Here is a 17,456-nt window from a genome sequence, read left to right on the forward strand (position 1 = left end):
TGGCCTTCAAAGTCAAAGTAATTCTAAGGTCTAGGACAACTGTTGGAACGTACACCATCATCTCTGCATTGAAGAAGCAGGAAGGAAAGTAAGAAGAGAGGGTAAAGTATGTGTGTATTTAAAGATTATTTCTAAAAGTCGTATTAAACAACTTTTACTTATATGCCATTAGTCAAATCAGTCACGAGAGTACATCTAGTGGCAAGAGAGACTGAAGAGTACAGTCTATTACCTAAAAGACTGCCACATTCTACAGAGTGAGGTTATTATTGCTGCGGAGGAAAAGATAAAGGGATATTTGTGCAGGCAAATAAAAGTCTCTGTCAAGGTCTTTAGTGCAGTTATATTACATTTTTATTGTCCAAGTATTTTTTTTCAAATTACCCCCATCTATTGTTTTCTTAATCAACATGTTGTCATAGGATTAACTCTCAAATCATTAGGTTTTACCTCTTAATAAATAATTGAAGTTAGGAATAAATCATCTGAGTTCTAGTTTCTGCTCTGTCATGAACACTTTATATGATTTTAAGAGGTTATTTTATGGCACTGGGCTTCGATTTATTTAATCTGAAATATCTATGGTTTCTAAGTTTAATTATTCATAATATAATTTTACTGCCTTCTATATATTTTTCTACCAATGACACATATAAAAGAACTGCATATTGATAGACATTTTTCTTTTTTTTTCTTTTTTTTTTTTAAAGATTTTATTTATTTATTCATTTGACAGAGAGAGACAGCCAGCGAGAGAGGGAACACAAGCAGGGGGAATGGGAGAGGAAGAAGCAGGCTCATAGCGAGAGAGAGCCTGATGTGGGGCTCGATCCCATAACGCCAGGATCACGCCCTGAGCCGAAGGCAGACGCTTAACCGCTGTGCCACCCAGGCGCCCCGATAGACATTTTTCTAAATCACACCACAACCTTAATTCTAGATGTTAATCAATCAGTATAAAATTAAAAATCCCAATATTAGACATTATATTTAATTGCAACTTATCCTAAACAGTTGATAATTCTAAATTTTCATTTTCATGGCGATGTTCTTTTCTAAAATTCAAGGTGAATTGTATTATTTTTCTTAATAAAGGATCAGTAATTTCATTTTTTTGTTCATTTTTCAATAATCACCTGGCAACTATATGACTATTATTGTTTTAAGTGCTTATAATATATAGTAAAAAAGTAGCATATAATTCCATGTCCCTCAGCAGAATACAGCCTAGTAGGTAAAATAGAAAAAACAATATATACATAAAAGACAAGGACCATGGTTGCATGAAAACATATTTAAGAGGATAATCATGTTCAGTGGATTTGGGGAGAATTTCTTGAGCAGGATTGAGGTGCCTGTTAACTATCTACATAAAAATAGTAGAAAGACCTATGAATATATGAATTTGAAGTTCAGGGGAGAAGATTAGTTTGGAGATAGAACTTTGGAAGTCTTCAGCATATCAATGATATGTAAAGCCATGGAATTGGATAAAGTCACTTATGGAGTTAGTAGTCCCATCTGGAATAGAGAACTCAAGGTGAATCAACATTAACAGCCATGACATAGGAGAATCCAGCCAAGGACACTGAAGAGAAGTGGCCAAAGAAATAGAAGGAAAACAAAGCAAGAGGTTCTGCTGAAAAGTGTGTGAACGAAAGGAGTGTGTTTCCAGCAGAAAGATATGTAGTCGTCTCTTTCAAATGCTGCTGGATGGTGCCTAAGATGAAGCTTGGGAACCAGCCACTAGAGTTAACAAAGCGGGGGCCAATGGGAGCGGGGCCAATGGGAGCCTTGATGGAAGCAGTTTCAGAGAAATGGGGGGACAAGGTCAGAACGAAGTGGGTTTAAGAGATAATAGGCGAAAAGAAATCAAGTCTTCTATAAACAGACAACTCTTTCAAGAAATTTTACTGTGAGAAGATTTGTGTAATGAGCAGTACCTGGAAATGACATCAAGGTTTGTTTAAAAAAGAAAAAAAAAATAGTGATGCCTGGGTGGCTCAGTTGCTTAAGCGTCTGCCTTCAGCTCAGGTCACGATCCCAGCCAGGGTCCTGGGATCAAGTCCTGCATTGGCTCCTTGCATTGGAGAGGAGCCTGCTTCTCCCTCTGCCTGCCACTCCCCCTGCTTGTGCTCTCTCTCTCTTTCTCTCACTCTTTGACAAATAAATAAATAAAATCTTTAAAAGAAAAAAAGAAAATAATATGCCATATTGATGATAATGATAGAGAAAGGAGCAAAATAACTGATACAAGCAAGAAAAGAGACAAGTACTGGATTGGGGGCCATATGCAAGCTGGAGGGGATGAGGGTTAGGATGCTCTTGGAAAGAAGGGTTTTTGTTTGGATGCAGATGATTGACAGTTCATTTGTTATAGAACTGAGATTAGAGAGAGAGAGGTGTCAAGTATGACCTATCATTAGCTTATGTAACAGAATAAAGCTACATCTTTTACTAAATGGTGAAATACTTGCAGTTTTACTACGAATGACTGTATTATGAATGCATAATGAATGTATTTATTACAAATGTAATGCCTTTGACATATCATAGTGGAAGTAAACAGTATACTTGGATATATAAGGATAGATTCAATTATGGAAATATAAGTATGATCTAGAGTTACAAATGTGTTATTTATCTGTGCATGATTAAAGCTAGGACATCAACTGGCTAGTCTTGGGACATAGTATGAAGTGAGAAGAGAGCTTAAGTATAAGCCTGGCTGTCCCAGACACTGCTTATATTCTTTTTGAAAATTTCTCTGTAACAATGTCAAAGATACCTTACATAATTTTATTTTAATGAGCCAGTTTTAAATTTATGTTTATTTTTGTTTAATATTATTTTATCAATTTCTTTCATTTTATTAATAATATTACTTACTACATGCAGTATTCTAAGAAAAATATTTTCTCAAAATCTTATTAGTAATTGACTATATTATCTTCACTGTCTGAAATAGATTGTTCTAACTAATCTATTTATAAAAAAAAATAAGGTATTGACAAGACATAATCCTTAATTCAATCTGCAGATATTTTTGTTATCTTTATTGAGTTTCCTTATATATTTATAAATTTTATTTTTTCTAAAACATATCCTTAGGTTGTCCCCACTAAATACATTTTAGATTTGACCAGTTTTCTCCCTCTTCAATTATCTTCTTATAGCTACACTAAATCACTCCAGTTATGACTGTGAAGAAGTTAAACCTTTTGTTAGTTTTAGAAGATGGAATTTTCCAATACAAAGGATGAATGTTACCTTAATTCAGAGAAGCTAAATATTATCTGAGATAGAGCAGAAAAGCTTTTTTGTAATAATCTATCTTTTAATATTTTCTTGTGCAGAATTTCCTACAAATTTTACTGCCTTTGAAAACTCATAAAATAATTTTTACTAAAGAAAATAAAGCATGCTGGAATTTCTGAAAGACTTGTCCTTTGGTTGTAATATATAGTAATGCATTAGGCTTTGGCTATAAGTCTTTTATGAACATATTAGTTTGAAACTCTAGTCTCTCTTTGAGAAATACAATATATTAAAAATGTATTCTGAAATTGTTTTTTGATACAGGTCTTATATCTAGAGGAAACAATACTTGTGGATATTTGATATATATTGAACAAAAGCATTTTTGAAAAGATGTTACAAGGTAAATGATAAAGCTCCATATAGACCTAGAATTCTATTAACCAAAGCTGGGTCCAGATCAGCGATGCACATTGGCCTAAGTGAGTTGATATATATATCTCACTTTGTTCTGAATATAATATGCATAACTTAATACAAATTAGAAATTTTAGAAAGATATAAAATACATTCTTAGGAATACATTTACACCTGTGTAGTAAATTAATTTTATTATAAGACGTTTAGCAATACATATTATTTTTTAATTCATGTACATATATATTTCAGTTCCTATATATAGACACTGAAATATTTCAGCATAATTTTCCTAACTACCTTAAGAGACAGGCTGATTATGGAAGATTTAGAGACTATCTAAGTTCCAATATTTTAGAGACCTTTTTCCTAAGACTCATGATAGTATATAATTTGTCAAAATCCAAGTTCAGTTTGGATAAATTCTTGTGGAGAAATAGTAACTTCAAAGTTATTTTTTTAAAGAGCAAGAATATATTGGCTTTGTGAAGTTGGTCATTTAAATAATTTTCTTATTGATTCTATAAGAGTCACAGGTTTTGGATTATACTTCTGTGAAGGGAAAAAGTATTAGAGATACTAAATTTTGATGTGTGAGATGAAGAAACATTGCAATGCTGGAATAATCTCAGACAGAGCTAAGGCCTATAAGAACATTTTAATGAACTTCCTCGTTTTCCCTTTGGAAGCAGAAAAAAAAGTAGGTGTGACAGATGGATAGTTTCCCCCAACTCTTTACTTCCTCTCCATACTATAATGTGTCTCTGGGATACTTCCTTATAGAGAAAATTTGGGCTTAGCCATGTGACTTGCTTTGACTAAAGTAATATGGTTGTACAATTCTAGCTGAGGCTTTAAAACATGGAAAAACATTTTCCAGCTCCCTTGAGCTCACCATGTGACAAAGCATGCCCCATGAAGCCATCGTTCCTTCTGCCTGGGAAGCAGAATGAAGGCATGCGAAACATAAGAAACTCATAAGGACTCTTAAGAGAAATCAATAAAGTGAATAACCTGGAAGAAATGGACGAATTCCTAGTAACATATAACATACCAAGACTGAATCATGAAGAAATAGAAGAGCGGAGCAGGCCAATAATTAGTAAGGAGATAGAAACAATTTTGATGTAAAGTCTTGCCTGTATTCTTAGACACCTTCTTAGCCAAAGTGTCTCAACTTCCAAAAGTGGTATGAATTATATTTCTAGAAGTTATTACTTAGTTATTAATTTTATGATAACTAATGACTCTCATCCTCACATTATTTTTAATTTTTTAATGGGAATGTTAAATGGTGTTAAATATATTATTTAAAAATTAAACTATGATTTCATTCTTAAGAGACTTAAACCATATTATGAAGTTTTATTCTGTAGCATGATGGGCCTCACCTAAACACAAGAAAACAAAAAAATTTGTAGTTTAGATTGAACATATTTATGAATGTGAAGGAAAAAACTTTGAATTTTTTTTCACAGACAAGATTTCATTTTTACGCTCTCAAAATGTTTCTATAAAATCTTATTCTTTTTCCCCCAGAGGCAGTTTCTTCTGTTCTAGTTAAACTTCCTATAACTATGCAATAATATTAACCAATTAGAAAATCTTCTAGAATGATCTTAAACTTACCAAATATTTTACATGCCTTTTGCATTTGCAGTTTTTATTTTGATAAAAGACAACTATAATCTCAATATTAATAAATGTGTCTATGCCTATGAAGAAATCATAAAAGTGCATTATCAAATTCTCTTATTTTCATCAAGGTAGTCAAACATTGAGACAATTGACTTCACATATTTTTATAAATTTGAAATGTCATGCTTCAATAATATATGCTAATCATATTTCAAGTAAGTAAATTTTTTATTTTTTTTTATTTTTTTTTTTAGATTTTTTATTTATTTATCTGACAGAGATAGAGACAGCCAGCGAGAGAGGGAACACAAGCAGGGGGAGTGGGAGAGGAAGAAGCAGGCTCATAGCAGAGGAGCCTGATGTGGGGCTCGATCCCACAACGCCAGGATCACGCCCTGAGCCGAAGGCAGACGCTTAACCGCTGTGCCACCCAGGCGCCCCTCAAGTAAGTAAATTTTTTAAAGAAGAAGGATATATTTGACATTCTAACGTTCTTTCTACATAACAACCTCAATGGTGGTAAAACGAAGTTTATTTTCACAATTTTTTATGTAAATGACTTAAACAATAGCACAATTTATTACTTACATACCAAGCATTCTAGAGGCATGAGAGTTCAAATACATTATTTTTATCTACGAAGGGTGATTCTGGAAGTCCCAGAGCAGACTCCACTTACATGGCTTTGGCAAGTATTAGTTGATGGAATTAAACTAATTCTCATTTACTTCTGCAGCTGGTGGAGGGACTAGATTCCTTAAGAACATTGTCATAAAACTTATCCCCCCAAACTAGAATTCTATTAGTAAGGAAAAAAGTTGATTGAACAATGAAAAATGTCCAAAAATTGAGAGTATTTTGGAGGCCTAACCCTAAACATCTTTTAAATGTGTAAACTAAATTGATAGATTAAATTTTACTCTCATTATTAGAATTACACTCTTTTGAATTAAAAAATTGCTAATGTTGATGTAGCAATATAGGTGAGATTTTTTTTCTCACAGACTATATCACACTTCTATGTACTGCCTTTTGTTAACCTCAAACACAGTCATGTATGTAAGATTTGAATCTTCAATGTCAAAGTAGTTTCCCACCTCCCTTTTTTTAATCAACCATAGTGTCTTACAGATTTCAGAAACTATCATGGCATTTGGTATGAACACTTTAATTTTAATTGAATGGCTGGCCAAAAATATGAAGACTTGATTATTCTTTTTTTTTTAAAGATTTTATTTATTTATTCGACAGAAAGAGAGAGAGACAGCCAGAGAGAGAGGGAACACAAGCAGGTGGAGTGGGAGAGGAAGAAGCAGGCTCATAGCAGAGGAGCCTGATGTGGGGCTCAATCCCATAACCCCGGGATCACGCCCTGAGCCGAAGGCAGACGCTTATCCTCTGTGCCACCCAGGTGCCCCAAGACTTGATTATTCTTAAAGTAAATTTTATTTTCAAAGAAAGATTTAGTTTCAGGTGAAAATGATGTTCGGTGTGATCTTATCAAAATGTAAGTATAGACATTGCTTTTAAGATTGTTATTTTACCACCTACTTTATTTTCTGGAAATTAATCGAGAAACAACTTGTACAGCTGTAACTGAAGGATACAGACAGTTAAACAGTGCACTAAAGTTAACTCTGTGGATAAATACGAGCTTTTCTCTTCCAAGTATGAATGATATACGTTAAGTGGAAAAAAGAAAACATATAAACAAAAATAGAATGTTGAAATTGCATTTCTAAGATTTTTGAGTAGTAGTAGCCCTGAATTGTGTAGGCTCTGTTGTTTTAAATCTCTTTTAGTGATCACTCCGATTTTTTTTTTATTTTGACTTTTTTTATTGGTGGCTGCTATGCAATATTTGAAGTGAATAAAATGAAAGCTATTTGACAGTTTGTGGCAAAATAAGAGACTACTATTTTCTTTATTTGTAGGCTGGAAACAATTTACCTTGAGTACAAACAACTGATATATATGCGTATTCATAGAGGTACACACACATATATATGTGATATGCGCTGTTTCTTCAGAATATACTTAATTTTTATTTCTTTGGCACGTATTTATTTATTTTAAATTTTTAAAGGTTTTATTTATTTATTTATTTATTTATTTGAGAGAGCAAGTGAGTGAGAGAAAGAGAGCATAAGCAAGGGGGAGAGGCAGAGGGAGAGGGAAAAGAAGACTCCCTGCTGAGCGAAGAGTCCAGTGCGGGACTCCATCCCAAGACCCCGGGATCGTGACCTGAGCCTGAGGCCAAGGCAGATGCCTAACCGATTGAGCCCCCCAAGCACCCAACACAAATTTACTTTTTAATAATATATTTGGACCATGTGAAGTCTATTGGGCTCTAAGTTGGGTATTTCAGATATATAGTTTAGTAGGATATACAGGACACCAGCTTCGAATAATTAAAGAAAAGGAGAGGCATAAATAAATAGCCAGAAAATTGCAGGATAGTATGCAAGATATTTTACATGACCAATACAGTGTTCCTGGTGAGTGCAAACGCCAGATTTAGAAGGCTTTCCAGAGGAATCTGAAGCTGAAATGAGGAGGCGACAATCTTTTGAGGTATGGAAAGAGGGATAAAAGAACAATTTATGTAAATGAAACAGTGTACGTAAAAACTAAGGTGTCACAGAAAAACTTGCATATAAGGATCTGGAAGAGCTTCTGTATAGCTTGCGATAGGGTTTGAGTAAGGGTGTGGCCAGACATAAGGGTAGATGTAAAAGGAACCAAGATCAACTATGATCTAGAACACTAATTCTGTCATGGAGTTTATGCTAAGATGAAGAGAAATAAGGACTTATAAATGCCTCTTAGAAAGAACATTTAAATTGCAGTGTAAAACTAAATTGATGAATACAAGAAAGAAAGGAAAACTGTTTAAGATATATATGAATAACACAAGAAATAAATCATGGTTTGCTATCTGGCAATAAAGATGGAAAAAAGTAGTCATGGTCAACAGATATCTGTAGGGTAAACTGATTAGAAATTGGAGTTACCAGAATATACAGTGGCTTGCAGTAATGGAGGAATGAAGGATGTCTTTAAAGTTACTGGCTTATGCATCTTAATTAATGTAAAATAAATCTATAAGATAAGAAACACAGAAGCACAAACTAATTTTGTGGGAGAGTAGAATGTGGCTTTAGTTTTGTGTGTGCTGTGTTAATTGAATTCAGACAGGCAAAAACTATATCAAATACTTTCATTTATTTGCAGGCACTGAGAAGAGATATTAGTTGTGAAATTTATAAAGGATGGTAGTAAAAAAAAGCTATAAATCATAAAATCTAAGAGTTTTAAAATAAAAATGATAAACTCAAAATATGTGGGCCATTTTCAGTAAACACACATTATAGTTGAATATGTAAAGTGATTATCTCCATAAAGACTTAAACTTTATACAAAATTCAATATAGAAAAAGAGCAATTCTGAAGACCAAAATTAGGCTGGGGACTGAAGCCACAAGAGATGTTGAGATATTGCAGCAAATATATAGAATGAGAAAGAAGGATCTAGGAGCAAACCGTGAAGATCAGCATTTAGAAATATCTCAGTTGGCATCATCATAGCTTTTGACTTAGGCATTACTTCTTGAAATTTTCTCTTCTCTTCCTATGGTATCAATGACAACACAATCTAATGACATTCTTCTGTCTATCTGGTGTACTCAGAAAACTGCAAATTTTAGTGTCATATCACTTATAGGTTCAGATATGAAGGTAAAATACTATAGCGCAGACATTTATTATTATTAGGAGCATGTTTAAATCCTACTCTTTGTATTCGAATGGAGGTTCTCAATGAATCAATGTAATTATTTGTACTCCTCTTCCATTTTCTGATGTCTTATTATGCGATATTTAATACACATGCTATTCTTATGAAAGATCATTCTAGTATATTAGAATATTAAAAGTCCAAGGTGGATTATTTTAAGCCATGAAAACCCAGGTAGAAATTATAACCATTGTTATTATGAAATATAGAAATTGATCTGGGATAGCACAGGGAGTTGAAATTATTATCACAGTGCTCACAGACTTAGTATAACAAAACAAATTATGATAAAAGTTTTATTAAAATTAGATTGTGCTTCAACATTTTAGTAGTAGGATTACACTAATAAACTTGTTTTATTTAGGGAACTGAAAAAGAACTGATTGAAAGAGTCATAATCAAAATCACTAGTGGCCAGGTTTATTCTTGGCTCAAAAAATTCTGCTTTAAAAATTAAACTCTGAATTTAAAAAATACATATAGATACATAGCTGAAGATATCTATTATCAATATGAATACTGTCATAGATATAGATAAAGCTAATACATTGAAAGTCTTTTACAAAAACCTCTGAGTTTATGGGCTCCCGGGTGCCTCAGTTGACAAAGCGTCTGCCTTTCGCTCAGGGCTTGACCCCAGAGTTCTAAGATCAATCCTGCATCAGGCTCCCTGCTCAGCAGGGAATCTGCTTCTCTCTCTACCCCTCCCCACTGCTCATGATTTCTCTCTCTCTCTCAAGTAAATAAATAAAATCTTAAAACAAACAAGAACCTCTGAGTTTAGAAATTGAACCCAAAATACAATTAATATCTATAAAAGAGAAAGTAGAGACAAATAATATCACATATAATATATTTATATTATCAATTTATTGTACCAATTTAAAAGCATCTTCCACTGAAGGAGGGTTGAGATTTGCTTTCTTATAATGCTTTTGCTTTTAACTCTCCCCAAACTGTTTATTGCACACATATTATGGACAACACTGTATTTTCTTCTCTGTCCTTATGGAAGCTTTTGAAAGATTGAAGAATAAAACACAAAGAAGGCAGAAGCAATGAAACTCAGCGAACTAGACCAGCACGAACAGCTGGAAGTAAGGAAAGCAACACTGAAGGCAGAAAGAAGCAGTGATTGATATCCTTGTTGGAAAGATGGATGAGATCAGTCTGACAGTTTCTGTCCAAAATTGAATTTCCTGCTGCTCAGGCAACTTAATTTCATTTATGTTGTTCTTTTTTTTTTTTTTTAACACTATGGCTTTACAGAAAGTATTTCAAAAGGTGGTCTTATCTCTGTAAGTTTGTAATTAAAATATGAATGCTCAAAAGCAATTTTTTCTTTGCATCAGAGTGTGTTGTTTTTCTTTGTGCTCCTGCTTGGAAGGAAGTATGCTTTATATTCTTCGCTTAGTGTCAATATATCCAGTATATGTCTTAGGTGGAAAACACAACAAACATGCATCTGTCTTTGAAGTTGTCATTTGTCTTTCTTGCCTGTATTTTCAAGGCAGGTGTCTCCTGAGAAGACTAAGTGACATAATAGGAAATCAGCAGGAAATCTAAGCTCCAAGTTCTGTGTGTTAATGCATCAAACATGCTGACATTAAGATGAGGAATGACTTCCTGGTACGAAGATTAGCATATGTTTTCAAAAAGAAAGCAGCCCTGTGTGAATTATATTTCTTGCTTAGAGACCAAATGCAAAAATTAAATTGTACTGTTAACGTACTTTCCACAGAGACATAAAAATCTACTTTCTGTTTTCAGAGCATAATAATATAGATTGTTAATGAATTCTTCCTTGCTTATCTTTTCCAATCCTGTGGGATGTCTTAAGTTGAAAATTACACCCTGATTAGTGAAGGAAGCAGAGTTAAGAACTAAGAAGTGCCTTCAGAATCTATATAATTAAATTATCACAGACCAAGATTTAAGCACTAGTGGGAATATTTACACTACTTGTTTTTTTCTGATGGTACAAAACCTGGTATAAAGAAAGTAAAGGAAATACTAAGCAACATTTGACCTATGCCGTTATGCGCTTAAAATTGGTCATATAAGTATATGTTTTCGAGCATCACTATAAAAAATAACAAAATATAGAGATTAATCTTTGAGAGGTTTCCAAAATTATATTTGTTAATTAAATAAGTGTTCATTCAGTGCCAAAAATGTTCAACTCTTGTTATAGTGAGATAAGTAAGATCGTCAAGGCCATTGCCTACAAGAACAATTTCTTAGCCTCTTTTATTTTAGTATAATTAGTAAATCCTCTTTAGCATGGGGGAAGGTTAGAGGCAGCAACTGAATAATAAAATGAACAATATTAAGCAAGGTTTAACTGATAGTTTATTTTATTTTTTTTAAAGATTTATTTATTTATTTATTTGAGAGAGAGAGAGAGAGAGAGAGAGTGAATGGGGAGAGAGGCAGAGGGAAAGAGAAAATCTCAAGCAGACTCCCCACTGAGTGCGGAGCCCAACGTGGGGCTCCATCCCAGGACCCTGAGATCATGACCTGAGCCCAAAATCAAGAGTTGGCCACTCCACTGGCTGAGCCACCCAGATGCCCCTAAATGATAGTTTAAATAAGGGGACTAAGGGAAGAAAAGTATGATTTCTAAGTGTGTGTTCTGTACTTCTGGAGGAGATTATGTAATTTACTGAGATTACAAACACTAGGAGACAAGCAAATTTGGAGGGTTGGAATCAAAATTATTTTTGAGACATGCTAAATTTCATATTTGCTACGTATCAAAGGTGGACCCCTCACCCAAAGGCAATCAATCAATCAGTCAATCAACAAAATGACCCAGTCATGATCTATTTTGTCAAGAATACACTTCCTAACCTAGCTGGCCTGATTGGAATAAGGACTGCATATTTAAGCCATATCCCCTATACCCAGGACAGTGTTCTCGTCCTCAGCTGTTATAAATCTTGGCTGCCAAGGTCTCACATTGTCTTCTTTGGAAAATTGTGCTCATCAACTGTAAAGGGGAATGATACTATGCCACAGAGATTCAAGGCCAGTGGGTTAGAGGAAGTTGGGGTACAGAAGCCTAAGGTCTAGGGGCGCCTGGGTGGCACAGCGGTTAAGCGTCTGCCTTCGGCTCAGGGCATGATTCCGGCATTACGGGATCGAGCCCCACATCAGGCTCCTCTGCTATGAGCCTGCTTCTTCCTCTCCCACTCCCCCTGCTTGTGTTCCCTCTCTCGCTGGCTGTCTCTCTCTCTCTCTGTTGAATAAATAAATAAAATCTTTAAAAAAAGAAAAGAAGCCTAAGGTCTGGCTTTCAGGTTGGACTATATCCTTGGTGTAAAGTACACTCCACAGTGCCTGTGGCACCAGGCTGAAGTTACTTTCCGCACAAACCACATCCTTGCTTAGCCTCTTCTTTTCCATCTTGCTTCCCTCAGCACTCTTCTCCTGAGATGACTTCTTCTTCCTCTTCTTTTTGGTGTTTTTAAGATTTAATTAATTTATTTATTTGACAGAGAAAGAGAGAGAGAGAGCACAGCAGGGGGAGTAACAGGCAGAGGGAGAAGCAGACTCCTCACTAAGCAGAGAGCCAACTTGGGGCTCGATCCCAGGACCCTGAGATCATGACTTGAGCCAAAGGCAGACGCTCAACCACTGAGCTACCCAGAACCCCCTTGAGACCACTTCTTTAATGCAAGACTCTCACAGAAAACACCAGCTCACAGCTCAGGCACTGCTTCTAAGGAAATTGACTTAAGATGCTAGCGTAATCCAACTCGTGCTAAAGAAACAAGATAATGAGCTTCTAAGACTGAGCTATACCTTGAACTATAAACAAATTGACAAATAATGCTCTAGATTCTGGGAGGTCCACTTGAGAAGTCATCTCTATAGTTGTGTAAGACTTCACTGTGGAGATTATATTGCTCTTTAATTTATTATACTTACTTCAGCAATTCTTTATTATCTAAAGTACTCCAAATAACCAATAGCCCTGCATTATGGAAGACACTAAGGAACAGAATATATATTTCAAAAAGGCATATTCATCGGTGGTATCATTTCTTGTTCATATAAATGTGTTTTCATTAAACAAGTAAAATTGTCATTTTGGAAATTTTAAGGTTATCATTTAATGGAACGTTTCTTCTATAATTTGTACTTGGAGAAATAACTCCTAAAACTCAGGTTATAAAAACTTGATTCCTGTTAAGAATTTAATTTTCTACACTTCTTGGCCCTTGTATTTATGATAATTAGTGCATCCTCATAACTTGGCATATTTATCACAGATTTGTAAAAAACAAGATAGATCAAAGTCTATGATTCGTCACACTCCCTTTCTCAGCTTGCAGTTATTGGGGGTGGGGGTGGATAGAATATGACCACTTTTGTAATTACAACTTCACATTGGGAGACTGTGTGCTTTTTCCTTTTTTTTTTTTTTTCTTTTACTTTCCCAATTAAATTGAGAAATTACAAAGCAGCAAAAAGTTGCAGCTAATCTGCTGGGGAAAAATTATATGCATATAAAGTAAAATATACTGCCTCTTTCATGAACAGTGTGTGAGCTATTTGAAAATTTTATGCCATTAGCACTTTCAATATGTCATTAACCGAGAAAATAAGAAGGAGTAATGAAAGTCATTAAAAGCAGCTGAGTGTCCTGTTGTAGCCTGGCCAATAAGAGCATAAAGAATGAGAAACAGAGCAAGACGTTATATTACATTACAATGTGGCAAAGCTGTGTCTAAAAGGGAGATTCTCTATCTATCAATCAATCATCTATCTATCTGTCTATATAGACTTTAAAAATTTTTTCTGCCTCCATACTCTTTTTCTGTCGATAGGACAAACGAAGATGTTTGAATTTTAAAAAGGATGACCAAGTGCCAGTCATAAAAATGTCAGCTATCTCAAATGTAAAGGTCATTATTCTTAGTTTTGAGGCACTGAGAACATCACACTCTGTATGTCCTCCTAAAACTTAGCTTGTTACAGCGTTCTAGACTATTATGTTCTGGGTAAGGTTTGATTTTTAAAAGAACAGTTGTGAGCACAATTCTGAGAAGGAAAAGCATACAATGATTACTTTTGCTCTAGCTGCAAAATTTATGGACTATTTATTGTAGTATGAGACACAAGACAATTTCTTTTTTCTTTTTCCCTGTAAGTACTATCACCTGCAGCCAAAATGCTTTTTCTTACAGGTTGCCTATGGATACACTTAAGCCGTGACCAGCCCACAAAACTCTCAGATTTGGCAGATCTTAAGCTGACTCAGATAAACCAGTTATGATTCTGCACTGTGCCCATGAATGGACCAGTTGTATCGTGGACAGTACACTGAAGGGAGATTCAAGATTGCAACTAAATTCCCAAGTACATTGCAGGATAAATTCATAGAAGTTAATGCTTTCTCTTTTAGTTCTATTTCTCTAAAGAAACCTAATGCAAGACTTAAAGCAGATACATGGAGAAATTTATAAGGCAAAGACAAAGGAAACAAAACTGAACAGGTGCAAGATTTTCAAGTGCTGATGATTCAAGAACTGATACAGGATTAACCTGAGAGAACTACCCCACATATAAATTATTATTGTTATTTTTTATATAATAAATTTATCTATATAAAGAGATTTGTATCTTAGGGTCATGATTTCAAGCTCCATGTGGGGACCGCAGCCTATTTTAAAAAAAGGGGGGAGGGCACTTCAGTGGCTCAGCCAGTTACACATCCAACTCTTGGTTTCGCTCAGGTCATTATCTCAGGGTCATGGGATCCCCATGTCAGGCTCCACACTTAGCACAGAGCCTGCTTGTCCCTTTCCCTCTATTCCTCCCACTGTTCTCTCTCTCTCTTTCTGTCTCATAAATAAATAAAATCTAAAAAAAAAGAAAGAAGAAGAAGAAAGAAAGAAAGAAAGAAAGAAAGAAAGAAAGAAAGAAAGAAAGAAAAAGAAAAAAGAAGAAAGAATTTGGCTCACAAGATTATGAAGGATGGCAATCCTAAAATCTGCATGATGAGTCAGCAAGCTGGACGCAGGGCACTTTGGGTTGAGTTCCAATCTGAGTCTAAAGGCCTGGAAGTAAGAGCTGATTTAGCTTCAGTCTGAGGACTGACAAAAAAAGCTAATCATTCAGTTTAAGTCTGAGGGCAAGAAAAAGGGCAATGTTCGAGTCTGAAAGCTCTCAGGCAGGAAGAATTTCACCTTAGTAGGCCTTCAACTGATCAGGTAAGTTTCACCCACATTAGAGAGAACAATCTGCTTTACTCAGTCTACTGGTAAAATGTAAAAACAAAAACCAACCAACCAAATAAATAATTCACAGAAACAGAATAATGTTTGACCAAACCTTTGGGTACCTCATGGCTTGGTCAAGGTGACACATACATTTAACCATCATAAGCAAACCCCTTGTCAACTTGGCACCCACGTGCATCTCCTTAAACCATAGACATTCTCCAAATAAAGTCAATAACAAAGTTATAATTCTGCCCAATAAAATGAATCTATCCTGTGACAACCAAAACATACTGCTTCTTCTCCTCAAAAAGGTAAAGACCTTGAATGATGTTTACTCTTTTCCTTGAAATCCCATAATTTAAATACTATGGTATAAAGTTAATACATCTTCAAAGATTTATTTTTTTTTAATTTATTTTAGGAGGTAGGGACAGCAGAGAGGAAGAGAATCTCAAGCAGACTCCCTGCTGAGCCCAATACAGGGCTCCATCTCAACCCTGAGATCATGACCTGAACAGAAATCAAGAGTCAGAGGCTTAAATGACTGAGCCACCCAAGTACCCCTAAAGTCAATACATCATACGTTAAATGACGAGGGGATAAGAAAGAGAAGAACACAAAGATACATATACATGTATACACAGCCAAACATATTTATAACAAAATAAGAGGGAAATTCTTTTAACAATTACAGTTCTTTTTTTCTAACTGGTCACATGGTTGTAGTTGGTATTCGTAACTCCCTTCTTCTACTACCCATTCTGTATTTCATATGCTTTCAACACCATTCAACTGATTGTGCTTTTTACCTGGTGGGATGACCTAAAACTTCATTCCACAAGGGGCTGGGTTATTACTAGTCTTGCCTAAATTGGCTCACCATTGATCTTAATCACAGCACAGGGTCGTACTACGAAATGCCCTAAGGGATGGCCTATATTCCAAAATATATTATCTTCATTGTGGGGGTAACAGTCCAATTTCCCTTGGTAGTCAGGATCAATCACAACACAGTAACTTCCTTCTTTGTCTATTCATTCAGAGACCAAAACAGCCTGTGACATTCTTAAAGTCCAGTCCATGGAAACACTGTTGGGCCCTGCAAGTAAGCTACCTCGATGGCACTGCAAATGAGTCTTTAAAAGATCATTCCACCCTTTTCAAGGGCATGATGGGAACCAACCTTTTGAAATATAAACATCAAGAAAGATAACACCTTTATTTCCCAGTTTATGTCAGAGGGTAAGAACCTAACTTCAGCAAATGCCTTCTCCAAGTTGTAAAACTCCTTCTGTCATAAAGATAGGAGAAAGTTTGTTTTTGGATAAAGCCAATTAGCAAACAGTTATATTTGATTCCCCACCCCAGCTCTTAAAGACTCTCCAGCCCTTTGTTTCAGTGTTATTCAGCTCAACTAAATTCTGTCCTCTCTCCCATATGGCAAAAGCTTTAAAGACAGTAAGGTTACTGTAGTAGAAAAAAAATGTGGTGTTTTAAGTAACAAAAATCCTAGCATGATTCTGTATGGTGAATAAAAGATCTGTGGGATAAGATTGTAAGTATAATTAGTATCAAATAATTTAGGGTTTTTATGGGTTCTTTGTTCAACTAGAAACTATTTGAGGATTATTACTAGTCAATAACATGACTTGGTTTATGCTTTTCATGGTGTATTTTGGTTGTCCTATAAAAAATGGACTCTAATATTCTAATATTAGAAGGAAAGATAATCTGGCCATAATTGCCATAATTCAGGTGATATGTGATTATTGGCTTATGGTATTATTGTGCTGAACATGGAAAGAATGAGATGGTGTATTTTGAAGGTAGAATGGCTTATAGACTTGATGAGAAAGACAAGGGAAAGAGAAAGTATTTTTCTTAAAAAATTACATCAACCATATCAATTAAAATTATGTTCAATAATAATAAATGAGAGGCCAAGTAACAGTGGCTTAGAAGATAGAAGCTTATTTCTCTTTCATATAAACTACATAAGTAAAGTCAATCTATGCTTTTCATAGTTCTCAGGAACCCTGGCTGTTTACAGCTCCCTGACTCTGATATTTTAAGATCTTTTCTTCATCTTTATGATCTAAGATAACATTTTCAAC

The sequence above is a fragment of the Ailuropoda melanoleuca genome, chromosome 3, assembly GCF_002007445.2.
Source record: "Ailuropoda melanoleuca isolate Jingjing chromosome 3, ASM200744v2, whole genome shotgun sequence".
Lineage (NCBI taxonomy): Eukaryota > Metazoa > Chordata > Mammalia > Carnivora > Ursidae > Ailuropoda > Ailuropoda melanoleuca.